General features: G+C 38.6%; 1 long non-coding RNA gene across 1 annotated transcript; it reads left to right on the forward strand.

Annotated features, from left to right (window-relative positions):
- The first annotated feature begins 4094 nt into the window (after positions 1–4094).
- LOC140074995 (uncharacterized) lies at positions 4095–8176 on the forward strand. Its single transcript, XR_011849328.1, has 3 exons — positions 4095–4216; positions 5457–5549; positions 6524–8176. It is a non-coding gene; the product is annotated as an uncharacterized lncRNA (long non-coding RNA).
- Positions 8177–18580: the final 10404 nt, after the last annotated feature.

Consider the following 18580-nt stretch of genomic DNA (forward strand, 5'->3'; position numbering starts at 1 on the left):
AAGCATGAAATATGCTGAGAGCAGCACAATCAGCTGCCAGCTCCGAGGGCTATGCAATGACATTTTACTGCAGGACTGTAAGAGGCACATAGAGCTGTATAGCTTGTAATGCAATGTGCTTGGCCTCGCAAATCTGAATACAAGCAACTGCTATTTGTTGTGCTGTGCAGTGCAAGCTAAGTACTGTCCCTGGGTAGAATCATTTACTTATATAATGTGCAAGAAACACACAAAAATAATCTTCACTTTCTCTTTAATTAGAAGGTGATGCACATACTGAGGCCCAACAAAGGAATGTGTTAACTTGGAAACTGCAAGGTGCTTAATGTGAACGTGTAGAATGTAATCCAATGTAACAAGAAGATCTTGGCACTCGCTGTATTGTTACAAAAGCATTATTCAGGCAATGGGATCAGAGAAGACAGGCCTAATGACCATTTTGCACAACTTGTGTTTCTTCTGGCTTTATTGTTATGGTGACTGTTAGAGGTAAACCCTGGGAGTATGCAACGGTAAGGCTATCTGCACACATTGTAGATTACGTGAAGATTTTACGTGCAGATTTTGTTTTAGAACTTTTCCTGTGCATCCTTGGGGAATTTTTTTTACATAGAAGCCTATGGGCATCAATTCTGCAACAAATATACATTACATCCGCACCATGATGTGGATTTGTTGCAGATTGTTGCTTAAAATGACATCAGATCAGGTGAAACAAAAGAGGTAAATCGACATAAAAACTCACTACAAATTACATAAAACTGCAAAAATCTTAAAAAGGCACCCACCTTCAATCAGAAATCTGTTTTGACCCACTGAAAGTACCGTATACATACTGAGAGTTCTCCCACAAACTAGTTGACAAGAGTACTGACAAAGGCCGAAATGACAGCTAGCCACTTTATAGCTTATAGATGCTGAATTTTGCCCTAAAATGTTTTTGGCTTTTGTAGGACATCTCAACACCCTTAGGTTTACCACAAACACAGTAGTCTAGTCCAGTGGTGGCGAATCTATGGCACGGGTGCCAGAGGTGGCACTCAGAGCCCTTTCTGTGGGCACCCAGGCCATTACCAGAGAGGACTCCAGGTATCTTCCTACAGTCCCAGACAACCCAGGACTTGCTGTACACAGAGCTATTTTAACATGGCAGCGCTACCTGGGACTACTGGAGGAGTGGAAGGGGGTGGAGGGGGGGGAAATCTGGTTTATCATTGTAACTCCTGCTCCGGCCCTGACAATTCTTCCTGTTTATGGGACCCTGGAGGGAAGCTAGAATGATCATCCAAATTTCTTCTATTTTCTGCTTTATTGGTGTCCTCAGAGTGCTGTTATGAAAGAACGATGAGGAGGGAGTATAAATCACAAATTAAATTTCTATGTTGGAACTTTGCGATAAATAAGTGAGTCTTGGTTGTAGTTTGGGCACTCAGTCACTAAAAGGTTCGCCACCACTGGTCTAGTCCCTTGCATATCAAATATATCCCACACTCTGTTCCTAAATAAAATATACCTTTGCACAACAACTGACCTCACTGTGCCTCACTGTCCCCAAGCAAAAAAATATATGCTACGCTCCCCTAATGTATTATAATCAATGCAGCATCACCTTATTTATTAATGTATACATAGCACCACCTATTTATATACAACACCCCTTATTAATTTACATACAGCAGCCTTCTAATTTATTTATATACCCTATTCTAATCAATTTATATAAAATCAATTTATATACAGATCCCACTTATTAGTTTATGTTCAGTATTCTCACAATTAATTTACTTATGTATGCAGAACCCTTCTAATTTATATTCAGCATCCCTTTGATTTATTTATACACAATACCCCCCAACGTATTTAGTTACACAATGTGCTAACAAGAAGATTTTACTTACCCAACTTCTGTAGAAGGACAACACAAAAAATTTGCAAATCTTTCTACGATATTTTTCACTGTGTAGGTAACACCTTATTAATGATGATTCTGTCTGAAACTAGACTTACTAATAATTGCTCTGGAGGATTAAAAATCCATATTACAGTTTTCTGTTACATAAACTCTTTGTGAGTTTCAAAAATCTAGAAAGGAAGCCAAACTAATACATGTGTTCTATGATAAACTTGAAACGATGAGATGAAGAGTAGCATTTAATCTTAACATGTGTTATCAATGATTGGCTCAAATGTGCAGTTACAAAGACATGCTGTCTTGTCTGAAGTTCCCTTATATTTCCATTGCCTTATTTGCTTTTGCGAATAGTCTTGCGCTGTGCCCCCATAACAGGCAACAGAACAGTTTATTAAAAAGCCAACTGGTTCCCTAATCTGAGATTCCAGCTCTCGCTGCTCAGATGTTCTATGGACAATACAAGCAGCAGCCTAATGGGTAATATTTTGATACTTGTCTACAATATGAAATGTTTCCAATAAATCAAAATTTGTAATAATCAAACCTATTTTGCAGATTCCTTACTACAACAACGTATTTACGTTACGTAATAATAATTTATCTAATATTCGAGGCATATATTTTATAATAAAACTTTTCAACAAAAAAAGATAAATGCATAGAGAGAGTTTATCTGTTATAGTTTGGACAGAATATAATAGGGTTATGGCAAGGCCATTCATAGAAGATGTGGTCCAACCAAAACACTTAAGTAATAGCATATTCAGCCGCATTCAGTCTATGAAATACAAATCCTACGTCAGCCACATTCTCCAGTCTCAATGCTGTCCAATATCATGGTAATTTATGATACTGTGCGTTTCTGTCTATGGGACATTTCCAATATGGGACAGTACTTCCATAGGGAGGCAGTAACACAGCATCATAGATAAATATGATGATATAACTCCAAGTCCTTGGGAAGTGTTCTGTCTGGTACAAAATGGCTGACATACAGTCAACTGATGGTCTGAATATGGCCATCTGAAGCTGACCTCAAGCTACATAGGTCGAATGCTTGGTTTATGTGCTGGCCAAATTTTTTAGTCCTTTTCAGACTTTGATAACTAAACAAAGCGTTTAACTTCAGTTGAGAAGGGATGGGGTGGTAAATCTGCCTGACACATGGTCCAATTTCACTGGTCTGAACTTGGCAAAATAGTGTTCAAAGGTAGCAAAAGAGCAATCCACGTTCTATCAGATCCTGATACCTGACACTGCAGCACCGGGCAGCTTACTAGTGGTCACCAAGAGCATCCACATACATGGCTAGCAATAAAATATGTGTGCATTAATATACAGGTGGTTCCCTACTTAAGAACGTCTTACAGATGATCCCTAGTTACAAACTAACCTCTGGATTATGGTATTTTACTGTACTTTAGCCCTGGGATACAATAATCAGCTATAACAGTTATGAAATGTGTCTGCAATTAAGTATTATTGTTATGACAATCCAACATTTTTAAAAGCCCATTTTCACAGAGACACAAAAAATTTTTATCTGTTTTGTAATCTGAAATTACAAAACAGTTCTGACTTACATACAAATTCAACTTAAGAACAAACCTACAGAACCTATCTTGTATGTAACCCGGGGACTGCTTGTATTATTAAGATAGATTATTAAGATAGATACACACAGAAGCAGAGCTCCAAAGTAAATGATGAAAAAGTAGGTAAATTTTAAAACGTGTGCATAGTATTAACCTCGTAAATGAATAGATCTAGATGTTTTGAATATCTTATTTCCGTTTTTTTAAATGTCCTTTTTTTTCCAACATTTGCATATTATTAATATGTCTACTGATCCAATGATTTCCACAATTCTGTTCCATTCCTTCTTAGTGTTGCTATCTCAATGTCGATGTTAAAGAATATATATTTATATTTGTATAATGCTTCTCACACATTGCATTAAATACTGTATTGATAGAAGATCTGCTGACATAAGATTTTCTGTGCTGCAGCCAAAGAATAAAAGGGTTTACATTGCCATATTAATATTTTACATGATTGGATTTGGAAGTAATCAATAGTGGAATTATTAAAGGATGAAAAAAATACATTCCCAGCTCTTATATCACAGTTCTCTCTGTGCTCCTGGAAGCCTGCTGTGGCCTATATTTGTATATAATATGTCTGAAGGACTTTTGGTGTCACTGAGACTCTCAGTCAGATCAGCCAAAGGATAAAGCGTGAGTCATCCTGGATTGCAGCCAGAAAGCCTCACTGAGATCTGCAACAATAGAGTATCATCCTAAGGTATGAAAACACTGCCCGCCTCTTTTTGTTTAGCTGAGTCTTCTGAGAATCTATTCCTTGCATCTTTAGAAATCTTGGCATAAAACAAATGAGGATACTTTTACTTTCAAGACTTGTGACCAAGATTACAGAGTAGACTTAGGCCTTATGCACATGAGCCCCACCGATGTCCATAATAAATTACTGCCAGAGCCACAATCATGGGTAGGAATAGGACCTGCTCTATCTTTTGCAGGGTGGGCATTCAGTACTGCACCGTGAATATACCCGATAGAAATCAATGGGGCTGATCTATAGATCCCAAAACTGATAGATCTACTTTTCAAGATCAAACACTTATCATTATTCAATAGTGTGCCAGTCTGTTTTAGCTTTTTTGTTCTATAGATTTATCATAAGTGTTTGCCACTAGGATAAATCTTGCATTTTGTTTTTAAAGAGGTCACCCTGTCACCCACATCTTCGGCACTAGGAGCTGCTTACTAAAGTAAGCAGCTCATAGTGCTTGAACAAACGCCGCAGTGCTAGAGTGATAGCGTTACCGGAAACCTCCAGTAAGGCTGCCTCTTCCCCGGACCGCCCCGCTCGCTCCATAGGCCAGCAGTGACTGCCGCGTGCCAGTAAGCACTCCTAGTGCCTAAAATTTGGGTTACAGGTCCTCTTTAAGGTCTGCAGTGATTTTGCAAATCTATAACCTAAGCCATGATGAGACTGGAGATCTATTCTGGTGCAATTCAAAATCAAATCAAGTGCCAATATCTGGAAGCAGGCAAAATACTAAGACAAATAATAAGCGAAAACGAGGATTCCCAATACACAGTGGACTCCTAAGTGTACATCAAAAGTCACAAAAATCCCTCCTAATTGTATGCAAGCCAAGTGCAAGTGTGTAATTAGTAAGAACCAATTTTGTATGTTAAATTTTAAGTCACATGAGATGCACAGATTAAAACATTAATTAAAAAGTTCTCTTCAGGCTCATGCCCCGCTATCTTTAAGCGCATGCTCCGCTCTCTCCAAGCTCTTGCCCCACTCTCTCCAAGCTCATGCCCCCCTCTCTCCAAGCTCATGCCCCGCTCTCTCCAAGCTCATGCCCCGCTCACTCCAATTGAGTTGTAAACTCATGTAAACTTGAAATATATTTGTGGGTTTGGCCATTTTACGTAATGGTATAACCCACTGTCTGTAGCTGGAAGAGTAGTCAAGTAACAGAAGCGTTATACTCTTATTTCTTTTTCAGACTGGAACTGCGGTTTAAATACAGTGAATGTTCTTTGAGGCAACCAACTAATACTGAGTGATCTTCAGGGGGCTCACCTTCTGCAAGAAAATGGTCTGTATCTACATCATACAATATAATGAAACATTCTTGAATCAAGGATGGGTGGATAGATTTTTAAAACAAGTGGTGTTTTGGAGATGTTTTTTTTATATCCCTGTACCCTATTATTTATGGATAAATATGGATTTATCTCCGTATTACCTGGTTTCTTATACTACTTATTGAGCCTTTTTGTGACAAAAAATGTCTCAAAAAGTAGTACAAGAAACCTGACAGCATGGTGATAATTTCCACCCCACGTCTCTTTTGCCTGTAAGATGACATATTAGGGCACATTTACATGGGTCCGCGGAGCGCATTTTCGCTGTGTTTCCCGTCGATTTATGTTTTGCGCCACATTTAACAGAGGATTTTGGCGCACACGGTCGAATTTTGGCGCATAGGCGCCGGCTTGTACGCGACACAAATCGGGAGGGCGGGCCGTCGGACAACCAGACGGATTCGGACTATGTGCGATATTTAACATTTTGAATTGTATCGCAAGACGCACACTTACAAGCACCTGGAAGAAGAAGGTGAACTCCGGGGGACCTCGGAGGGTAAGTGACTGATGCAGGAACACGGGCACACGAGCTACTTGAATCATGCCTCTGAAAGAAGAGGTCATCAGGAGCGAGTAACTGTGAGATGGTCAGACCGTCTGCATCGATGGATCCCGACAGAACCAGGTAAGTAAATTTGCCCCAATGACTTTCTGAAGTCACCACTACACATAGCTTCTACACTACAAATTCACTTTCAGATTCTAAAATATCAGCAAAATAGAAGTGAACAAAAGTTTCCTGCTGGCTCATACACAGTGAATTATATAGAAAACCAAGAGAAATGAACTATGAAGGATTGGAATAGGGGATGGCTAAATAACACTTGATTAATCAATTTTAATGTGAGTTTTAACCTCATTTCATTGTGTTCAAAGAAGATTAACTGAGTAAATAATCTGTTTCCTTTCTCCTGCACCCCAGACTCCCACATGTGCAGCCCACAGAAAGTAACTGAGATTTTCCAGACTAAATGGATACTGTTACAAGTGAAAAATAGGCGTTGCTCAAAGTCCACCCACAAAGGACCTTACAATGTTTTGGATTACGCTGTTCCTGAGATAAAATATCACCTTGTGATATTTGCTACTTTAAACAGTTCAGAACAGACTGCTCCATAATAGAACAATACCAGAAACCTATCTCTCAAGTTTGATATTCTTAATGACAGAGCGACATTCAAAAATAGTTTTCATGCATGATGTTACTTAAAGAAACACTTTGTGCAAAAATGTGTATGATGTATTATGCAAGGGCGTCTTCCATACTGTAGTCCAGTGATGGAGAAACTTTTAGAGATCGAGTGCCCAAAATGAGACTCAAAAAACTCTAGCTTTTCCCAAAGTGCCAACATGGCAATTTAGGCAGTAACAAACTTATTGCTACCAGTATCTGACCCTGTCCACACCGTTTCACTCTTCGGACAGGATCAAGCAGCACAGGATGGGTCACTTTAAAGTAGCAGGGCACAACCTGGACTGCCTAAGATTGCAGGAAGTTGCCTTTCCTGGCAAACTCTGTACCTGGGAGACAGCCTGTGTGCCCACAGAGAGGCCTTCGAGTGCCATCTCTGGCACCAGTGCCATAGGTTCGCCACCACTGCCCTAGTCTAAAGGCTGGAGGAAGCACTTGTGTGCGCAAAACGGCAGTCACTTCCACATAGTGGTAACTATTTGTCTCACCCTCCCTATTCCCTTATGCTTATACTGTGAGTATGTGTACAACATAAACTAACCGGACACAGAAGATCGGTGAGTTCTACTCTTGTTTCGAATAAAGAATGATAGAGGTGCCTAGGTCAAAATAGAAAGAACTTTATGAAGAGCCTAAAAGCTCAATTATTACTCTGAAAGCAGAAGACCTGAGTTTGTCCACCTTGGATGTGCAACTGTTCTGAAAGAAGAGGTCATTATGAGCAAGTAACTGTGAGATGATGATAAAATTATGCAGTGAGTCCATCAAGTACAAACATTAACTATGGACCAAAGGATCAGAAGTCCCAGATCTACCAGAGAGGTACCACACAGAAAGGCCACAATGATGTCATATATGAAAGTCTATGAGCTGACAAAGTATGTATTAGAGAATAGGAGTGGTAAACCTTTTGTAAGGTTTTGTGATATATGCACAAAAGTACATAGAGTTCTGCAAATGTTTAATACCAAAGATTGCCTGGGGTCTTCATTTGAACAATGACAACATCGCTATGTGACACCTTTGTTCTTCAAGTAATGAAGTCATTTTCATATGTGAGAACTGACAGGGCGTTATCTTAATCCAAGGTTATTCGCTGACATATTCTCATATTTTCATTGAGCAATGAACATTCCTCAATCATCTGTATTACTTACCTTACATGCCTCTGTGTGAATTGACACCTTAAATTTTTTCTCATTGTCTCATTGTATTCCAAAATGTACAAATTTCACAAGATACACAGTAGTATGATTCTATGATTGAGGGCATTTGAGTTAGATGTACAGGATCAGTAAACACTTTATCAGAAGTATACTAAAATAAAATGTCCCTGTTTTATGGTCTGCAGGTTAAGCAGAAAAATACTCAGAGAGTATTGGTTATATGATTAATATGTAGATGGATTCTACACCGTTCTGAACGAAAAAATCCATTTGAACCAAGTAGCTTCTTAAAGGAAATCTACCATTTGTTTTCATGCATTATGAACCAAACATACATTGAGAATGCTGTAGCAACACTGATGCAGAAACATATCTTGTTTAATCCCTAAATTGAATGGTTTTGCGAAAAAAATGATAATGAGGCTACTTCACTCCTGCAGCTGCTCGGCACTTCTCCGCTTAGCCTAATTATGCACTGCTCCAGAGAATGATGAAAGCACTGTGTTGTCCCTGACAGGCAGAAGTAATAAATCACTGCACCATCCCCCAGCTGCTGTTTATGAGTCAACCAGCTCTGGTTGATTAGTCCTTTCTGGACAGTTCAGGAAGCTCAGTGTAATGTGTTTATAAACGGCAATCAGCATGCAATCCAGCTTTCCCAAGCTCCTGAATTTTATAATTGTTTTTTTGAGCAGAACCTCTCTGATCAGGGATTAAACAAGATATGTTTCTGCATTAGTGTAGCTACAGCATTCTCAATGTACGTTTGTTTCACAATGCATGAAAAAAAAATGGTAAATTTCCTTTAAACTCTCTTCTCACTTACAGTATATACTATTTAATAGACACAATGGAAGTAATTTACTTAGCTTGAAGGGGTCAAGACAGGGGTGATCGAAAAAAGAAAGTACTCCCCATTTTAAACAGTCACCCCATCTTCAGCACTGACAGCTCAGGCTTAAGATGTCACTTCCTTAACATTGCAAGTCACTGTCTAGTCTACATTTATATTACCTAACTATTAATCACAATTAGTGGGATTTTCCTCCCCCAGTGTCTGTGCAAAGTGTCTGTGGAAAAGCCATTGGGCAGACTCTGTAAAGACACCATCCTTTTTGTAAAGATAAATATTTCCAGATACTGTCCATTATCTCATTCATCTCTCATAATTTTGCCTTGAGCAGTCGCTGGCATCATTCTGCCAAAGAATAAAAGAAAGACCTGAGATCAATACTCATCTGGTTTGGTCTTAGTTTATTATTAGTTTTTTTGTGAGATTTATGATACAAAAATGTCTTCAATTACATATTATTAAATGAAATGTGGATGTCCAGTTGAGGATATATGTATGTATATAAGTCCAAATAACATTTCTTTTGTCCCTGTGACAATTAGATTTTCAGAATTTTGAGTTGACATGGGAACAAGGATTCACGATAAAGCTTTACAGACACCTTACAGCTGATGATTGTTAAGCATCCAGAGGTCTCAGTAGAGTTAGGTCCATCTGTAACTAGTTTTTATTTCAGGTTTGTATTATTTTTGACTATAATCTTCAGAAAGGTGTTAATCACATTGAAATGTTGAATAAACTTTACCTCAATTTAGAGTGCTGCTTTATTTTTGGATTGAATATTCATATGGGTTCATTACCTGAATTCTGGAGCTTTTTTGCGACCCCCTTTCCCCCAATAATATGTTTAATGACTTTGTGCTACTGCAGATTTTTTATATTGTATAGGTAGATAGATAGATAAAATGGAAAAAGTTCAAGTCCGCACAGTAAAGTGACTCCTGAGAAGGAGGGGTGCAATGCCTCCAAGGATTTCGGCTTGATCCTGGTTTGTAGTCAACGAATGGAAATGGCAGGCAGCACTCCAAGGTTCAAATCAAACGTGAGTGATATTTATTGAAACGGGTAGCGACGTTTCGGTGTTGGACACCTTTTTCAAGCAAGGTAGATAGATAGATAGATAGATACTATTTTTTGTTAACCCATTCTATTTTGTTATAGCTAAAAGCAGTTATTTACTATCAGGGGCAATGCCAGGAGCTACAATTGGAAATGTAATAAAAATATTGGATGTTTCTTACACAATTATTATTGTCCTTTCAGGACATATGCAGTATTGTGAGTTTTTTCTTTGCCATATGCTCCAAAAACTGTCTTTCTGAACATGTTGTACCCCATATTTATTAAGTGTTTTGGGCACTTTTTCTTAACTTGTCCATTGAAAAGACAAGGCTTATCTAAAAACTGTACTGTATGCTTTACAGAATACATGTACAAATTAAGTGTTGTGAAAACACAACTTTGATTGCATGGAGAAACAGGCAGTTGAAGACATAGCCCCAGATTTATCAAGTGCCTGAAAGTCAGAATATTTCTAGTTGCCCATGGCAACCAATAACAGCTCCTTTTTAAAATATAAAAGCTGAGCTGTGATTGGTTGCTATGGGCAACTACAAATATTCTGACTTTCAGGCACTTGATAAATCTGCCCCATAGCCTCAGATTTATCAATAGTGATGGAAACTGCTCTACCCGCATGCTCCAATTGTGCTTAATCTAAGTGCACTAGGTTTTTTTTGTGTGTGCATTCAGTTTAACAAGAAATTTGTATGTGAAAATCTCATAAAACTTGAATGATGCATTTGACACTTTTGTGACACATCGCATGGAACTCAACTGTACGACCACTTCCATATATGACATGCATACAACAGCATTTAGCTTTGAAAAAAGGTCCATCATCATAAACATGCATTTACCACCACAATTTTGTATTATTCCCAAGTATTGCAAAAGCGATTCTTCTTTATTCTGAAGTTAATGAGAACTTAAAATGACAATCCACTGAAAAGCAGTCATGTGGAAAATATACAGAACGTATGACTGCACCTAAATAATGTTATCTTCCTACCATAAAGTAGAAATATAAAATTTAGCAATTTAATTTGGGAAACATTATAAACCAACCTTTAAATTGTGGAAATAACCACCAAGAAAGTATGGATAATCAAACATCTAAGGTGTGTGTATATATGTATTGCATATATTCACTTGTGCTGTGGGACTGACAATTAATGTCTTATACTTTGGATAGTAGCTGATTGTTAGGAACATTGTGTAGTGGCTTGGCTACAATAGCAACAGCTCAACATGACTACTACACATTGTATGTGGTCTCCTGCCTCTGCTGATCGCTGTGGTTCCTGGGTGTTGGACCCCTATGATCTCCAGCTAATGACCTATTCTATTAAATCTACCGCCAGGATCAAGGATTGTAAACAGACATACTGGAGTGCCCCTCTCTGGCAGGATCTCCTCTTCTTTTAGCTTCTTATGCCCTTGTTTTGCAAGAAAAAGCTGAGCCTGAGGGCTTCAATAGCTATAAAACCCGTTGTCTATGGCATAAATGGCATATTATTTTGACATCTACATACAAAACTACATACAATTTTTTTACATTTTCAATCCGTCTGTTTCCTTTTGATCCTCCTTGAGATAGTTCTACTCCTTCATTGAAGTCCAGCTATGTTTAGTTAGGACTTGATTAGGAAAGGCACTCACCTGTCTATATAAGACCTCACAGTACATGTCAGAGCATATGAGAATCATGAGGTCTAAAGAACTGCCCAAGGAGCTTAGAGACAGAATTGTGGCAAGGCACAGATCTGGCCAAGGTTTCAAAAGAATTTCTGCAGCACTCAAGGCAGCTAAGAGCACAGTGGCCTCCATAATCCCTAAATGTAAGAAGCTTGGGATGACCACAGCTCTTCCTCAACCCAGTTGTCCAGCCAAACTAAGTAGTCGAGGTAGAAGAACCTTGGTAAGAGAGGTAAAGAATAACCCCAAGATCAATCTGGCTGAGCTCCAGCGATGCAGTAGGGAGATGGGAGAATGTTCCACAAAGTCAACTATCACTGCTGCCCTCCACCAGATGGGCCTTTATGGCAGAGTGTGATGACGGAAGTCTCTCCTTAATGTAAGACATATGAAAGCCTGAAGCACATGAAGAACTCCCAGACTGCTACTCTGGTCTGATGAGATGAAGGTTGAACTTTTTGGTGTTATTTCTAAGCAGTATGTGTGGAGAAAACCAGACACTGCTCATCACCTGCCAAATACAATCTCAACAGTGACACATGAGGAAGGCAGCACCATGCTATGAGGGTGTTTTTCAGCTGCAGAACTGATGATGATCTGCAAGGAAGAGGCAGAGGATCCCCAAATCCAGGTGTGAAAAATGTGTTGCATCATTCCCAAGAAGACTAATGGCTGTACTAGCTCAAAAGGCGCTTCTACCCAATACTGAGCAAAGGGTCTGAGTACTTATGGCCATGTGATATTTCAGTTTTTCTTGTTTAATAAATAGGAAAAATATCTACATTTCTGTTTTTACTGTCAAGATGGGGTGCAGTGTGTACATTAATGAGCAAAGCAAAGAACTTTTTTGATCTTACCAATTGTCTGCAATGAAACTAAGAGTGAAAAATTTAAAGGGGTCTGAATACTTTTCGTACCAACTCTATATATACCGTATATATATAAATCTGTTTATATTTCAATTTACGTTGAATTGAAATCTCTTGCCAACTATTTTTCACTACATACTGCATATCAAGATACTATAGTAGCGCCGTTTTTACCACTGAGTATGTGGGGTGCCAACCACGTGGAGCAGGTGGTGGGTGGCAGCCTCCACCCTCTATCTACTGCAAGTTGCATACGAATCAATAGCATCTGCATCTTGAAAATCAATCAATTGATAATGAGTGCGTGGGACAGGGCTCCATCTCTTAGCTTCTGTGTGGCGTCCTCTCTGTGACCAGAACCCTTGGTTCTGGTGATGTATTTATGTACTGCACTATTATAATAATTAATGGCAGGCACTATATTGTTATTTGCAAGACACTTACATGTTATAATTGAAGGGGAGTTCCCTTCATTGTCTAGACTAACTTAGTGTGACAGCGCTGCTACCCTATAATCTATACATCCCGTAGCACTGTGTGTAGTATTTTAAGTTTGGGGAGATCTGTAATGCTACATTTGCTAAAATTAATTTGGGGGCATTGTATATATATTTTAATGACTTCTAGGGGTAGCCCTGTAGAGTAAATTACATAGAAGCTGCCTTGTACTACTGTATAATAGATCCACACCAGTAGGTCAGCCTCACCTTTTGTCAAGTTTTTGAAAAATAGGTCATAGCCATTAGCTGTATAGTAAATATATCCTAAAATACATAATATGCATAAACTTGGTAGGATGACAAGTCAATATAATTCATGACGCACAATATAATAGAATTTGTGACTGTAAGGAATGGAGCATGTGTCTCACATTTTACAAGTTGCAGTCATGAAGCAATTATCCAGATGTTTTTCTGACAGATTTCATTGAATTTAAATTGACCTCTTTGTGACTTTCAAAAATATCATCCTTGTATTGAAAATATAAAAAATGTAATACCACACCCTTTCCTTCCCATTATGCTTCATTATGCCTTCTCCTTCTATTACAATAAACTGGAAACCTCAAAATATTTGAGAATCTATAGTCAAGAAATTATATTTCAAGGGATTCAGCTTTGGAGCCACTGTCATCGCAATAAGGGGTAACAGAATTTGCAGTGATAACTGAGCTCCTATGTAGTATCATTTTGTCTGATTAGAAAATACTTTTTCTTTCTGCTTATGGGTTTTGTATAGTATTATACACAGCAAATACATTTAACCACATCTCTGAAGTTTCAGCAGGCATCTACACACCCTTCTTCAGGTCTAATGGATTTAGTGGTGTCTTAGGCAACACATTGCTGGCCACCAATGCTTCTATTCATCAACCAGAGGAAAAATATATTCAAAGGGGCCAGTGTCTAATGTATAGTAAGAAATTTCATCTTGTTACCATTTTCTCCAAGTTTGGGGCATTTTTAGATTTTTATAGCTCTTCAATTATTATTATTTTTTCATCCAATAGTTTGTAATTATATAAGCCCGAGTGTTATTAGTTCTAGGTTCCTTCTAATTATTCTTAACAGCTGCAGTTGTGCTTTTACTATTTATCTTTATCCTAACAAATGTTATTATGTTGTGTCTTTTACAATATGTAATACAGTTATGTGATTTTACTTTGGAGTTTTTCTTCTTTGTTGCTTTTTTTGGTACCATAATTAGTTTTACTATGTGGAAAAAGGCCACATGCACATGAATGTGTGCTGTTTTCAGGCTGCAAACAATGGTCTTGTGATTCTTTTTTTGTGGCCTGTCTGTCATGAGCATGTGAGCTTTGTCCTGAAAGATAGGTACAGATTGGACCTGCTCTATGTTTTGCGGCTCAGGCACTTGGCTAATGCACAGCAACATGTAATCCATGCCCATGGGCATGAGCCCATAGAAGTAAATGGGGGCATGTGCAAGCCCCTAAAAAACAAGATCTAGTATACAGACTAATGCTGCATTCACACACATGTATGGGGGACGATATACGTCCCCCATACACTTCTATGGGCTCATGGCGCCCTACGGGAGCGGTACGGTGTGGCACACGTGCGGCACCGTACCGCTCCGTACCTGGGAAAAAGATAGGACATGTCCTATCCTTTCCCGTAATACGGCGCCGTGCGCCATTTATCCCTATGGAGAGGGGCGGGGGTGAGCAGCGCTCTCCCCCTCCTCCTCTCCCCGCGCGCTGCCATGTGCCTGCCATGCTATGGTGCGGCGGGCAACGGCAGTGTGCATATAGCCTAAGACTGTACATTGGTGAGGGATGTTCTCTACGTCGACTTGTGTTGAGAATATATTATTTCTGTATCCCTGGTGTTTAGTTCCGTAACATAGGTTATGACAATATTACATCTGACACCCAGTAAGGAGGGTTTTCATAGATAAAAAGAACAGGTTTGGACACTTTTTTAAAGATTTAGTATGGGGGATTGAGTAAATAGTACTTTCAATTACCCACACAAAATAAATATCAGGTTACAAGAGTGATGCCTGACAGATGACTGAGAGCACAATAAAACATACTTATACATATCTACACTGTAAAAGCTGAGAAGTACCTCTCCTTTATCATATTAATGATCATTGAATTACTCAGCGGAGAAGTCAGAGAAGATTCATAGGTAGATTACTCACATACTCATAAGATGACAAAACTAAGGTGATGTCAACTGGTTTATCCACTGGGTTACAACAGATGTTGCCTAGTAGTGTTTGGAAAGTGAAGTCATATGTTTGTCTGGTTGTTTTTATTACACTCCCTTTTATTTAAATCACTAAATAATTTGATGATGGAGTGTCCTAAAACACACCTAATCCTATCCTATTATATCAGCCACAGGAGTAAAACTACATGCACAATATTGTACACGGTATAGATGCACACAGCAATAAGCAGCAAGTTGCAAAGCACTGTATGTTCAGATACCTTTCCATAATAGTGGAAAGAACCACAGTTGTCTACTACAGATATCTAATAATATGAACTCTGTAGTAAAATTTTAGGGGAGCATGGGTTTCACTAAACGAATTAATAGGAAAAGATGCACCTAAAAGTGTTACCTATTTAGCAGCTAGGATAAAAAATGCTAGGAAAACCATCTACTGTGAGGCACAGGGTACAGGGGAAATCTTGCAAAGCAACAAGGCATCCTATGACCATTAGTGGACATTTTGTTCCATAATAAAATAAATGATGTTACAGACCTTTATCCACATGTGCTTAGTCTTTAGGGCAGGACACATGTCTCCAGCAAGTGCCAAAGCATCTGGTTGGTATCCCACCACAGCATTTCTAGTAGGGACTAGGTCCTGCGGGAGCTACGGCTAAGGCCTCCAAGGAAGGTCAGAGGGGGCATGTTTTGTTGGGAGTAAAGGCTGCCTGGTTACTTTGAAATATTAGGGACCTCTAAGCTCCATTTAGACAGTGATTATATAGAGTGGACCTTTCTACTCTCCAAATAGAGAGAATAATAATAATTTATTTATATAGCGCACACAGATTACACAGCTGCAGCCTGGAGGAAGCCATGCATTCATTTTTTTTTTTTATTTGAAAGTGGCTGAACTTTTATTTGGTCAATGAGAAGCTCATTTCTGTTTTAAATGACAGACACAACACATCTTAAACAATCTGGTCACCATAGTGGAATAAAGTCTATTCCTCCTGCAGTGTAGCCTCTCTTCTACTTGAATTATCTGCGCAGGATTCTCCCCATATCTCATCTCTTTCTTCTAACAGTTTTCGCTATTTTATATATGATTTTTTTTAACCTGAATGTCTTCTGAGGTGCTACTAGAACTGCCAGCCCCATATAGGCAATATGGGCACCAGGATCATTGATATATTCTATTCTGTACTGACCTTCTCTTAACTCTTATCTCTTATCATATGATTATATTTGTTATAATAAAACAAATACATAGTACAAAATTAAAAGTGCAAGAGATACTAGGCACCACTACTTCTGTAGCACATATTTTACCTAAAGAGACCTGTTTAAGTTTGCCCAATCCCTTGTAGCCCAACATGTTGCACAAGATCCATCAAGTTCATTTAAGGGCATGTCCATACTGTAATGATTATTCTTCTATGTGTTCTTTTGTGTTGTGTAATAGATTATTTTCAATTTAACATGAATTTCTTATGCTGAAACATCAGCTGGAACATTATGTATGAAGAGCAGGATAAAAGGCGAGATAACATTCCTGTGAAAATGAATATCAGACCCATATGTCAGTACTGCTTCTTATCTACAGTCAGGCGTCAATTAATCTCTTTCAGTAAATTATTTTTCTGAGGGCTGAATTGTAGTGTCTCCCAATGCACCATGAGAAAATCTACTATGATATTTTTCACATTAATGAAGACAATTTATTGCTTTGTAAACGGATTAAACATCCAACTAGTTATCAGTATATTTGGGTTGTTAATCTACCAAAATGTTCTTGTAACCTCCAAAATGTGAGTAGAAAACGTAAAGTTTAAAAGACAGAATTATTGTATTTATCAGATACTCTGTTCTGTAACTTGATTGTCTAGGTAATTTAACATATTTCCAGATCTAGGGATCGGAATAAAATAGTTGTAAAGGGTAGTGGGATGTGAACTCACACTGGTGACAGCTGACCTTGGCGACTCAAGTGATTCTGATGTGTAGCATCAGTCAATGAAGCAGTGATTGGTCGGCAGCAGGCTGAGGTCAGGGCAGACTGAGCATGGAATGAGCCATGATCATGGATAGCAAGACAGATTCATAGCCAAGAGTGGCTACAGTGATCACAAAGGTACCGCAGATATGAGATATAAATTTGGAGTGACAAAAAAACTAAAGTGAATCAGTCAACAAGTCTGAAACCATGCAACCATTCACCATCCTCAGTGGTATACGGTTCATGACTGCTGAGGTCAGTATTTGACTGCAGTAGTGACAAGTGTTTATGGGTAACCAGGTAACAAACACCAGCCGGCAGAGGAGTAACATGAAGATGGTGGACCCTAATGCAATAGCTGTACCAGGTTCCAGACCTATAATGTACAGTCCATAGTAAAGGTCTGTCTGTGAGGCAAGAGAGATGTACAGGACCCCTAACACTCCTAGGCCACGTGTGACTGCAGTCCCTCAAGGACAGCACTTGAAGCAGATATTCTAGCAGTATATTCTCATACAATAATGCAGTAGACATAGTCAGTGAATACACTGCTTGTTGAATTACATCTTGCCCCCTTTTATCCATGTATCCATAAAATTAGACAATACTATAGAATTAAATCCGTAAGCACAGAGCCAACAAGTGAATTAGACTGTGATTGTTGAGCGGTGAGTAATGTGACAGTGTTTTGTTCTGCAGTCTTGATTGTTTAGTAATGTTGATACTCCATTCATTTATGTGCCAAAATATTTTTAATCATTGTTATGCAAAAAAAAAAAAAAAAAAAAATTAATCCAAATTCCAGCACTGGATTGCGGAGTCCTCGTAATAACTGCAAGTGATTGTGATGCTATAGACGACATAGTTGTCACATTAGAAAACATAACAAGACGCTTAGAATGTGGAACACTTTTGTCTAAACAGGAGCCTCATACTTCATGCCTCATGATAACCTTGGCCTTGACTTTCTAAAATAACAAAATAAAAAATTTCACTTTGTTGTAATTATCAAATTCCATAGAGAGCGGGAGAAAAGGACCAGATGAGAGGCAGCCAAGGTCAATGTATTATGTTAACATGATACTTGGTACAGGCAAGAGAGAAGAAGAGCGCACATAGGGTAGTATTGTTTGGTGAATTTCTGCATTTGTATATACAGTGGGTACAGCAACTACAGAAATGTTTTACTCTTTGTTTCCTTGCAACCAGTTCATAAGATGAAAATTTTATTTTTTTTGCTCATTAGTCAGGGTTCGGAGTAAGGTTGGATGGGGGCCCCCCAACTTAGACAATCCTTATATTAGACATTTATGTGCATTTCTGGGATTCGTTTACAAATGCATCCAAAAATGCAACCCGCGAACACACTCGAAGGCTTCTTAGAATGTGTTTGTGGCCCGTACTTACAGGAAAATATAAAGCAAGCTCTTTTTCCCGTGGACAGTATGGTAAAGTG

This window comes from Engystomops pustulosus, chromosome 1 (assembly GCF_040894005.1).
Source record: "Engystomops pustulosus chromosome 1, aEngPut4.maternal, whole genome shotgun sequence".
In the NCBI taxonomy this organism is placed as follows: Eukaryota; Metazoa; Chordata; class Amphibia; order Anura; family Leptodactylidae; genus Engystomops; species Engystomops pustulosus.